Source organism: Rhincodon typus, chromosome 3, assembly GCF_021869965.1.
Source record: "Rhincodon typus isolate 14 chromosome 3, sRhiTyp1.1, whole genome shotgun sequence".
Classification (NCBI taxonomy): Eukaryota; Metazoa; Chordata; class Chondrichthyes; order Orectolobiformes; family Rhincodontidae; genus Rhincodon; species Rhincodon typus.
The window spans coordinates 110,108,726-110,119,992 of NC_063334.1; positions in this window are offsets into that span (position 1 = coordinate 110,108,726).

Consider the following 11,267-nt stretch of genomic DNA (forward strand, 5'->3'; position numbering starts at 1 on the left):
AATGGTATCAATGTGGATTTCACAAGTTTCAAAATCTCCCCTCCCCCTACCGCATCCCAAAACCAGTCCAGCTCGTCCCTGCCTCCCTAACCTGTTCTTCCTCCCACCTATCCCCTCCTCCCACCTCAAGCCACACCTCCATCTCCTACCGACCAATCTCATCCCGCCCCCTTGACCTGTCCGTCCTCCCTGGACTGACCTATCCCCTTCCTAACTCCCTACCTACACTCACCTTTACTGGCTCCATCCCCGCCTCTTCGACCTGTTTGTTTCCTCTCCACCTATCCTCTCCTCTATCCCACTTCTATCCGCCTCCCACTCTCTCCCTATTTATTTCAGAACCCCCTTCCCCTCCCCCTTTTCTGATGAAGGGTCTAGGCCCGAAACATCAGCCTCTCTGCTCCTATGATGCTGCTTGGCCTGCTGTTTTCATCCAGCCCTGCACCTTGTTGCCTAGGATTTAGAAGGTTTTCATCTTGTCTAAAGCCCAACAAAATTAGCTTTAGCCAGGGAGCAACAATTTATAGAGCATGAGAAAGGGGTACTCATTAGTTAGACAGTGGCTGACATGGAGGTATAGACTTCGTTAACAATTAAATTCAAACCAGGAAGTCAACACTGATTGTTCAGGGCATTGTCATGGGGATGTAATAGGGATTGGTAGTGTCCATAGCACTTTCTTCAGTGGAGAAATATAAATGTGTGGCACATTTCTTTTGGCTACAGAGATCAGGGACCAGTGTGTAAATAAATGTCACTTTTCGCATAAGCAAATGAATCATAATAAATGCCATTAGAGTTAATGAGATGGCACAGTTTCAGGACTGGAATTATTTTAGCTCCAACTGGTATGAGAAGAGCCAGTTAACCAGTGGAGGGAGGCAGTTAGTATTGGAGATCGGGCAGTCACCCTACAGTCAGTAATAATCTGTGCACAATTGAGGGTTAAACCTAGGATGGGGGGTTGGGGGGTGGTGGAGTAGGAGTGCATGTCCATTTAGATCCAACCCTCTCTTCTTGCTTTTGACTTTCTTGCACCCCCCACCAGACAACATGTGACTTTCCGTGGGTGACTATGATCCTGGGAGTGTTTGGTGGGATGGTGTTCCTACTGCAGCCGCAGTCTCTGCAACTGCACTGTGATTTCTGTAGCCTATAGCCTCTTGATGACCAGCAACTTGCAGTGGCTGGGCATTCATAGAGATGGGAACAGGAGTAGGCCATTCGACCCACTTAAGCCTGCTTCGGCATTCAATGCTACTGCCTGTCTTTGAGAGACAATGGTATATACGTAGACAAAGATACAGTGGAGACGTTTACAGCTCTATAAAATGCAATTAATTTATTAAGTACTTAAACAAAAAACACACATTTTTAATATCTCAATCACTGCCTTTCTCAACCCTGATTTCTGTAAAGCTGAACCCAAACGTTATTACCCAAGAGAGTTGGCAGCTGGCCTGGCTGAAACTCCACTCAACATCTTTATCATTCCTCCAGATGGAGGGTACCTTGTTACAGCGTGAATCTTCGCAGTGCTGCTGAACAAAGGGATTTCTTCAGACTCCTTATACGCAAGTCTCTGAGCCAAGTGTATGCCTTATTTGGAATTATCCATCCAGATGAACAATCCTGAATGTTTTGTCCAAATGTATGCCTCATTTGGTAGAGACAGCAGTTACTGATTTCCTGCAGTTTTAGCCCTCGGCAGACCTGACCGACTCTTGTGTAGTTCTATTCACGTAACAGCCCATGTTAAGCCCCTTATCAGTTCCTGTTATCTTCAACCTTATCCAGCAATGCAAGGATGGCTAATCTCCTGTTCCAGCCTCTCAACTGGGACCAAAAGCCCAACAACAGCCTCTCAGCTGCCTGATTGCTGGCCTCTCTGACATATCTCACCTTTGGAGGCCATGGGCTTCTCTCCTGGAGTCACCACTTTCACTTGGCACCCCCACCTTCTGTCATCCCTCGTTTTCTCTCACCTCTTAACTTCTGCAACAACGCAACTTTATTGGATAAGCGAAGAGAAGGAGGAAATAAAAACAGTGACAGCACGGAAAAAGAATAATCTGTGATTCTGCGAAACTCTTTTGGCGATTTCTGAGTGTGAAACTGATTATTGAAACTGAAGTCTTTCTTTGCTTATATTTCATTCAACTCAACCAAAATCCCTGGTGATAAAGATATATTAACTGATGAGTTTTGCTGAATTATCTGACTAATATGCCATGTTCAAAATCCAACCAAAAAAAATCTTAAGATCAGTATTGCTTGGGTGAAAAAATGCTTCCCGTTCTCACAGAATTAAATCATATTCTATAAGTCCATCCTAATGTATAATAATGATTAATTCTTGTAATTTCAAACACTGGGTAATCCCTTCTTTACTTAAAAAATCTTGAATAAATTCAATAGGTTTGCAGCACAAATGGGACAATCCGCCATATTAATTGGACTACCTGTGTAAATCCTACACCATTCCTTTAATTGGCATCCTGTTGATATCTGCAATAATTTAAGAGAGATAACTTGCTCTGAGACAGATGATTAGACATAAATCTTACAATGTCTCTTTAATTGGAACAATGGGATAAAAAGAAATGTTTCACAAATCATAGGGTTCTACCTATTTAAGGGTACTCTAAAAATAAATAACATATATCCCAGCAGCGCAAATCTGTGCTAAACCAGTAATGAATAAGAAAGCAAGCAAAACATGGGTATTTTGTGATGTGGCAAAGCAAATTGTTCAAGCATGTCATATTGAGCAGTAATACTCTTTGCTGACAGTGAACAAGGAATTTGAAGGATGAATACAACAAATTATGCCTTTTCCAATTAATTTGGAAGAATAAAAACATTTGAAACAATTCTGCAGCTCGGCATCTGTCTCTGTAAATAAAAAGACAGGAATACTGAGGCTTTTTTTTAGAAGTGGCATCGCCTACATGAAAGATTATAATGGACAGACCTTTTATCATTTAGTTTAAGATACATGATGCCATTAAGTAAATCACTCTGAGGCACATCACAGAGTTATTTTCACATGACTCCTTTGTGATGAAAATGACACTTGCTCTTTTTTCCTGCTGGAACAATGCAGGAATCTCAAAAAGTTTTTCGTGGTCAGCAATCCTTTTATTTATTTGGAGGGTAAATGCCGGGAAATCATTTGTAAATCTTTGGCCTTCTCAAGCATTTCAATCATCACCCTCTTCTCTCCTCTATCCCCTGAAACTTGCTGCACTGTTCTGTCTTCTATTTGTAATTAATATTGTCTTATATAATCTTGAACTTTTCTGAATTCAATGCGTATTATGCACACAGTGGAATTACTTTGGTGTGTCTAGTGTGGGAAAACTGAATACGAAATATATTCAGTTTGTGACTTGACTATGTGATCAATTAGTCACAAAGTATGAATATTCGTTTCTGTTTTCTCCTCTCAATTGTTCTTCTGGCACACTGTGCAACTTTGTTGACTAAGGCACTGGGGCTAAGCAGATTCACCAATCATACAGAGTGCCTTCCTCCTCAAGTTGAAATTTTTCCAAAATTTGAGTTTATGGTCTCCTAACCATGACATATTGATTTATCTTGACTTCTTCCTACTCCTTTTATCCTGGTAAATGAGACATACATCAGGTATTAGTTGTTAAATATGTCTCTAGCAGGAGGTGAGATTCAACCGTTCTCCATTCCTTCTTCCCGAAACCATGCACCTTGCTTCCCTCTCTTCAGCTGCCTGATTGGGAACCATTGACCCTTATGCTCCTGAGATGGGTGAGATACTTCCAATGGCAGGCAATTCCAACCAGCTTAACCTCTTTCTGTCGGTCAGAATTCTTCACTTGATATAAAGGGGCTGTTCTAAAGCTTAGTTTCTGGCCATTTTGCATTGTTTGTTTGGTTGAAAAGAAATTGGCCCAGAATTTCTGCAGCTTAAACGGGAATTGCGCATCAAAATCTGCGGAGTTCCTAAGATAGCAGAATCTGAGAGATGCATGGAAAACTGGGGATTACACTGGGCAATTCCCCAGTTAGTCAGGCAAAATTAGACTATTGAATATCTAGCCTGACTCTTGAGTAACTATTAAACTGGATCCAACTTACTACACTCTGAAAGCCCTTCCGTGCCCCCAACTACACCTACCCCAAATCTCACCTCTCCAAGACTTTAACCTTAAACCTCATTCTCCCCTTCCTGTCTGTCCCTACCCTCCTGAGGCCCAACAGCCCTCTTCCCTGCCCACCCACTGCCCAACCCCTCCTGTCCCCTTGGAACGTAACTACTTGACACCCTCCACCCCTCCGGATCTGACCAGTGGGACCAAACACATCCCTCTCTGATGCCACATCTCCCCCACTGAACTCTGACACAACCTCACTCTGCCCTGGAGCCAACATCACCCCTCTCTACTCATAACACAACACCGAACATGGCATCAATCCCTCCCTGGCTGACGGACTCAGAACCCACCTGTGCCTCCTGATACCGGACAACCACATCCCAACCGCTGCCCTGGAATGGGACAATGCCCTGACCCAGCAGACCCCTTATCCCCCCCCCCACTATCCTAAGCAGTCACCTGGCCCGCCTTCCCATCTTGTGTTCTGGCATCCCAACCCACTCTACCTACACGGCAACCTACTCCCTACTAACCTGGCACCCCATTCACCTGATACTCTTCACCCTATCAACCTAGTGCCCTGGCACACTACCATTCTTCCCACTTGATGCACTTACCCTTTCACAGGAGCTGTTAAAGTGGCTATCTGTGATGCTGGAACTTTAAATCACAAGTCACAATGACTAACTGGTGTGGAAAAGAAAGGGATGTGGTTTGCCTTCTCCTGACTGCACTGCACAAGGACTGTGTTAGATTTAAAATGTGGGTCCACATTTCTGAAGGAGCCCTCAGTGTAAGAAATGTGGAGGTCTTTCTTCATGTAAAAAAAGGGAGAAAGGGGTGGCAAATGGGTATGATTGCTACTTCTCAGAAAATGCAGCCTAATTTGCACACAACATGTTGCAATTCCAATCGGCTGAGTGCCACCTTTCACAATTTGACTTCAAGTCATCTCAGATCCAATTTTGAAACAAACACAGAAAATGCTGGAGAAACTCAGTCAATCTTGCAGCATCAGTGGAGAGAGAAAATCAGAGTTAACATTTCAGGTCCGATTTGAGTTTTCTTCAGAACTAATCATATTTTGCAAACAAAGTCTCATCGCTTTGTGACTTCTAATGTTACAAGGCAACAGATTGGAATCCATATATCACATAAGATGAATTCCATGAAAATAGTTTTGCACCATGGGAACAGGAATAACTGGGCTTGTCATTTAGTAGCTGAATGAAAACTCAAGAACTGGACCAGCAAAAATAACCTTTTTGGACAGCATTCCACCCTGAGTGTCTTCTCTTAAGTCCTACAATAATAACTAGATATCGAACACTGTCAATTTGTCACACAATACCTATCAACATGTGTGGAGATGGTGGGTAGGATGAAGATGGTAATCCCAATCCCGAAGGAGAAAGTCCAATCGTCTGGCATCAAAGTCAATATGTAGGAAACGTGAGACAGCCAGGAAGATTATTCACCACTTTTATAGATGGTGTGAAGTAGCCACAGAATAAAATCAGAAGTTGCTGGAAAAGCAGCAGACTAGTTCAGGACTGGAGGAAACGTTCAAAAGATATGACGATGTGCGTCCATTACAGAGATCAAGAGTTCACCCCTTGAGGCCTCAAGCTAACTAAATTCAAGACAGAGAATTCATCAAGGTTTCTGAGAGTTGAAGCCTTTGCAAGTCACACAATGGCATTACATTTTTAGAGCACACTATATGTAAGCTATCTGGGCACAGTTAGATAAGCAGATTGGCTGCATAGTCAATCTGTTCATTATCCTGTGCTGCTACCAGCTATTTCTTGTAACTGAAGGAAGATAGTCTGTCAGAAGTCCTTGGGGCTCCATGATGAGTTGTACAGCAGGACCAGTAGCTGCAGAGATAACAGCGGCAATAAAAGCAACTGACACATCTATAGAATCCTTTATATGCGGGGAGCTGTCTCAAAGAGATTAACCCTTGCTAGGAGAATCAGAGAAGCCTGAGCAATTTCTGTCCCATTTCAGTCAGTAATAAATCTGGTGCAGCGTGTTTCTCACAGTGTTATACTTTGGGTCGGCTGTTTAGGTTTTTAATTCTTCAGAGACTCGCAGCTTTTTTTTGGAATATGTGCGAAACACAGTCCAAACAGTTTTTTACTACATAAAAGTGATTGCCTCATTTGCCAATCAAATCTGTTCCCGAAACTTCCTTTACAGAGCACAAAAGCTAAAAAAAAGTTTCTGTCACATAGCCAATGAAGTTACAGTGACAGAGTGGGAGCAAGAGCAGTAAATTCTCCCAGTTGTCATTATTTCATCCTTTGTTCATATTAGCAAAAATGAATCGTGGATAGTTTTGTAGTCAATACTGTAATTTTGAAAAAAATCCAAATCAGATTTATTATAACAATGCGTCCATTGCATTGAACAGTGACTTTGACTTTCAAGTTGTCCATTTATTGGTGTAGGACAGAAGATGATGCATAGTTCCATATGCATAACTACATCAGAAGAGCAGAACATACGTTGCAATTTAATTTACCAAATAAGGAATAATATGTCTTGTATCCTATTAATTGTTCCCTAGATTACAAATTAGGCAGAAGATTGTGGAAGAAATAATCAGTTAAGCAGGGGAATCTCTGCCCATACGTTCTCCTATGTTCTACATGCTTTACGAGTTGAATATTTCTGCAATATTTCTTCACATTCTTTATTTGCTCCTCAAATTCTAATACAGTTGTACTTTCCAGGTTTGGTGTTTTCTGAGCAATATTTTGCTCAATAGACAGGTTTTTGCATTACTTGAGATCATATATTTATCAGCAGAGATACAATCTAAACTTCTCTGAGATTTTCTGTAAAGGCTGTCATTGGCTTTTCAGTCTGGTCAATTATATGAAGCGTTGTATCTATCACCACAGAGAGGAGCTTGCTCCCATCCATTCAAAATGGCAACAATTTGTCCATCAAGCTGCATCATGTTTTGAACAAATAACTTCATGATGAGACAGAATGGAAGAGAAGGAAAGGCAAGGAAGCAAGTTTTGCACTCTGGATCCCTGGCACTCTGTGATTTTTCGCCCCATGTGCCTAACATCTGCAAATTGTGAATTGGCTCGTTCAAGACCAATGTAACAAACTCATGACCCTGAGTAGATGTAATCTTTGAACTGAGGGACAGCTAATGACAACAAGGATGATGTTCACACCCTTAAGTAATTGGTTGCTATACTCAGTTAATTAAGTCTTAGTGGACCTGGAAATGGGCCATCACTTTCGTAATAAATATACACAACTGCCACAGCAAATGCATCCAAAAAAGTCATTTACACTGAGTATGCATATAGGTCTCTTGATGTTACAAAATATCTTTAAACAAGTTATTGCTTCTCTCCTGACACAGAAAGGATTAGGATTCCAAATGCTGACATCCAAATTCATTGAGGTTGAGGATTCCTGTGAGGACTAAATGTTCAATAAACAATATTGAATTGTGGAGCAGGCTCGAAGGGCCAGACGGCCTACTCCTGTTCCTAGTTCTTATGTTCTTACATGTTATGTTCTAATAATTAATATGTCACACTTACATGATGTTACTTTATTTGCAAGGCTTAATTAAAAGTGAGATCAAATTCAGCACATGCATGACCTTATTATTGAGCAATGCAATCAGTAACACTGTCCTATAAGCAAGGCTACATTACATATAAGACTGTAAAAAGCAACAGTGTGATTTTAATATTTGCAAGGAACGATTTCTGTTCTCGGGCAAGCAATGAGCTGATTGTGAGTAATAAAATGCAGTTAATGTTTTACAAAAGTAAAGAGTGGGAAAGTGAGAAAAGAGGTAAAATAGCACAGTGACATGAAAAGCTTGTTTTGCTGAGACCCCTGCTGACTGAAAAGAGATCAAAGATCTGGAGGAGACTGTGACCAGCTGAATCATGACATTGAAACAGGACTTGTGGCAGCTGCTCTGGGCACACATCTCTGACTCAGGTGCCCAACAAACTCAGTTCTGTTTAAATGAATCATGGGAGTAGGTTACCTCTTCCCTCCTTCATTATTTCATCTGCAAGTCACAAAGGAGATGTGAGCTTCATCCATCACAATGCACAAATTCTCAGTGCACAGATTCAGTTCAGGCCTAATTAAAGACTTTCCTTTCATTTGCAGGGATAATTAGACTTTCATCTCACCAGGAAGCTTTAAAAAAAAGAGATCTATTTCTTTTTAACAAAAGCCACATCAAACAAAAGCAGACATTAATTGTCTTTTATTCAGTGCCCTAATCAATAAATAACCTGGCACAGTCAACATAGGGTTTGTGTGACAATGCAGGCATCCAGTGCTGCTTTCATTCAGCTATTGATGAGTACAAGGCACAAACAGGGAATGTAGACATCTGTTACTAAATTAATTTGTCATAAATAATTAAGAGTTTCCTTTAAAGATCAATTAATGCTTTAACCCAGTGTGTACTGCATTTTTCTAGTCATTTATATGGATTTGAAAGGCATTTCTATGTTCATGATTATCTTTCAATCAAACACAAAATCCTTTATTTTGTAATTAAATTTTATTGCATTCAGCATTACCAATGCAATATGTGAATGAATTTGAGGTGGTTCAGAGGAGATTTGATAGATTGATTAAAAACAAATGACCTTGGAAGCTGAAAATTTGGAACAAACAGAGAGAATGCTCGGCATTCCTGGCAGCATCAGTGGAGAGAAATAGAGTTAAAATTTCGAGTCTGTCACGACTCTTCTTCAGAACTCTGAAACGTTTACTCTGCCTTCTCTCTACAGATGCTGCCAGACCAGCTGAGCTTCTCTAGAACTCTGGATCAATACCTGGAATGAGCATGATGTCTTATGAGGATGGTCGTGTTTTCACTGGAGTTTAGAAGAAGGAGTGGTGACTTGATTGAAATGTACAAGGAAATGGTTTTGATGTGGAAAAGATTCTTCTTGTTGTGGGTCAGTCTAGAACTGGGGACAACTGCTTTCAAATTAGGCGTTCTCATTCCAGGAAGGAGATGGGGAGATTTGTTTTCTCTTGGAGGGCTGTGCGACGTCGAGATTCTCTGCATCAGAAGGTGGCGTAGGCGGGCTCATTAAATATTTTTAAAGTAGACGTAGAATCTTGCCAGAAAATGGAATCAAAGGTTATTGAGAATAGATGAGAATGTTGCATTCAAAACAAAAACAGGTCAGCCATAGTCTTGGAACAGGCTGAAGGGGCCAAACAGCCTTCCTCTGCTTGTACTTTTTAGTTTGTTTGTAACCTTTCCATTTCATGCAATTATTTCCTAAGACACATAATCAATAAACTAATTGTTGCAAAAATATGAATTTGTAGAAAGAGGATATGAAAGTATTTAAATTCGTTCAGAAATCTTTTAAGAAGTTATGGGAAACAGATAGGATGGGGATAGAGGAACTATTTCTGCAGTTCAGTAGCCTAGGTATAAGAGTAATTAATTAAAATTTGAGACATTTCAGGAATGAGGCTGGGAAACAATTCTGTACACAGAGTATGATAGATGTCTGTATATCACTTTGGAAAATGGCAATTGATGCTAAATCAAATGATGATTTTAAATTGATGGAGGTTGATGGAGTTTTGTTAACCAAATGTATTAAAGGAGAATGAGCAAAAGCAGGACACAAAATTAAGTCATAGATCAGCCAAGAGTTAATTGAATGCAGGAACAGGCTTGGGAGCTAAATACTGTGTGACTTGGAGGTGAAATTATAAGCAATGGTGTTTTTAAGCATCTGCTACCCCTGTTCTTGCAGATGCTAGAGGTTGTGGGTTTGGGAAGTTGCTGCTGAAGAAGCCTTGTAGCAACTTTCACAATCTTGGGACCTCAAATTATTGCACGCTGAATGATGACCCTCAATTATCATTCCATTGCTCACCTCATTGTCTTTCACCTTTTTCTTGTTAAGGCCTTGGGATTAATCTAGCCAGTCTTTCATTCCTCACAACATTGCAGCTGGTGGTTTGGCTCGCAAGCAGCAGAATTCTTTTAAAGGACGCAATCAAAGTGAAAATTTGAACTAAATTCTTAGGCTCATAATTCAACTAATGGTATAACTTGGGCCAATGAACTGTAAATCCTTTGAAGATATGTATTACAGCCATTAAAAAAAAGTAAGTGCACAAAATTACAACTCTAATTTACTGAATTTAACTCTGTTACTTACTTAGACTTAGAAATATATGACCAATCTAAATTGACACTGTATAATGAGCCCTTGCACAATGATAGTATTTGGTGATGCCAGTTAAGAGAATAAATTCAGCACTGAATCTGGTATAAACTTTCAAAATGGCCATATTTCTGCAGGGCCAATGGTGTTCCTGCTCATCATTTGGAGAACTCATGGAGAGCTCCTGTCAGTTCCATGAGGGAAGTCCAGGAAACGTATTTGGCAATCAATAGGCTTTCACCACGATTCAGTTCCCTAGCAACCAATGTCGCTACCATCGAGGCTTATCAGACAGGCACAGACCCACAGTTCCTCAGTCCACCAGCACCATCATGCACCCAGCAGAGTGCCAGGATCATCGTGGGATCACAGATGAGAAGTGAGTGGTGAAATGAGGAGTGTGGGGTTTAGAGGTCCAAGGATAGGGAGGAACGGGGGGGCTTGGAGGTAAGGGCAGCAGTGGCTTTAAGTAACCATTCTCCTGCTCTGCACTGGGTACCTCAAACAAACCCAGAGTGTCTGATAGCAAGAATCTCTCCATTCCTTCATCCTCTCCCGAGGAGGTCACTGACAAGCCTAATAGGTGCTCCTGGCTTCTGAGGGCTCAGGAAAATCATTCAGCCTCCATTTAATCCATGAAGCACCACTGAATGGTGAATGGGCTCAGGGATAACAGGTATAAATTAGCTCATTGATGAACCTGATTGGCATTCTGAAGCCAGTGGATAGGAATGCCACATCAATCCCTTCCTCCCTCTGACTAAATCGGATAAAGCTTTCCTGCTGCTGGGCAGTTAAGACAGATCCACTTCATGCAAAAGTGGGTCTGGCTGCCATCTTTGCCATCTTGATCAGCTGCATTAAATCCAGCCCAATATATGAGCAGTATCAAATTTTACAATACATCTTTGTTTTGAATCTT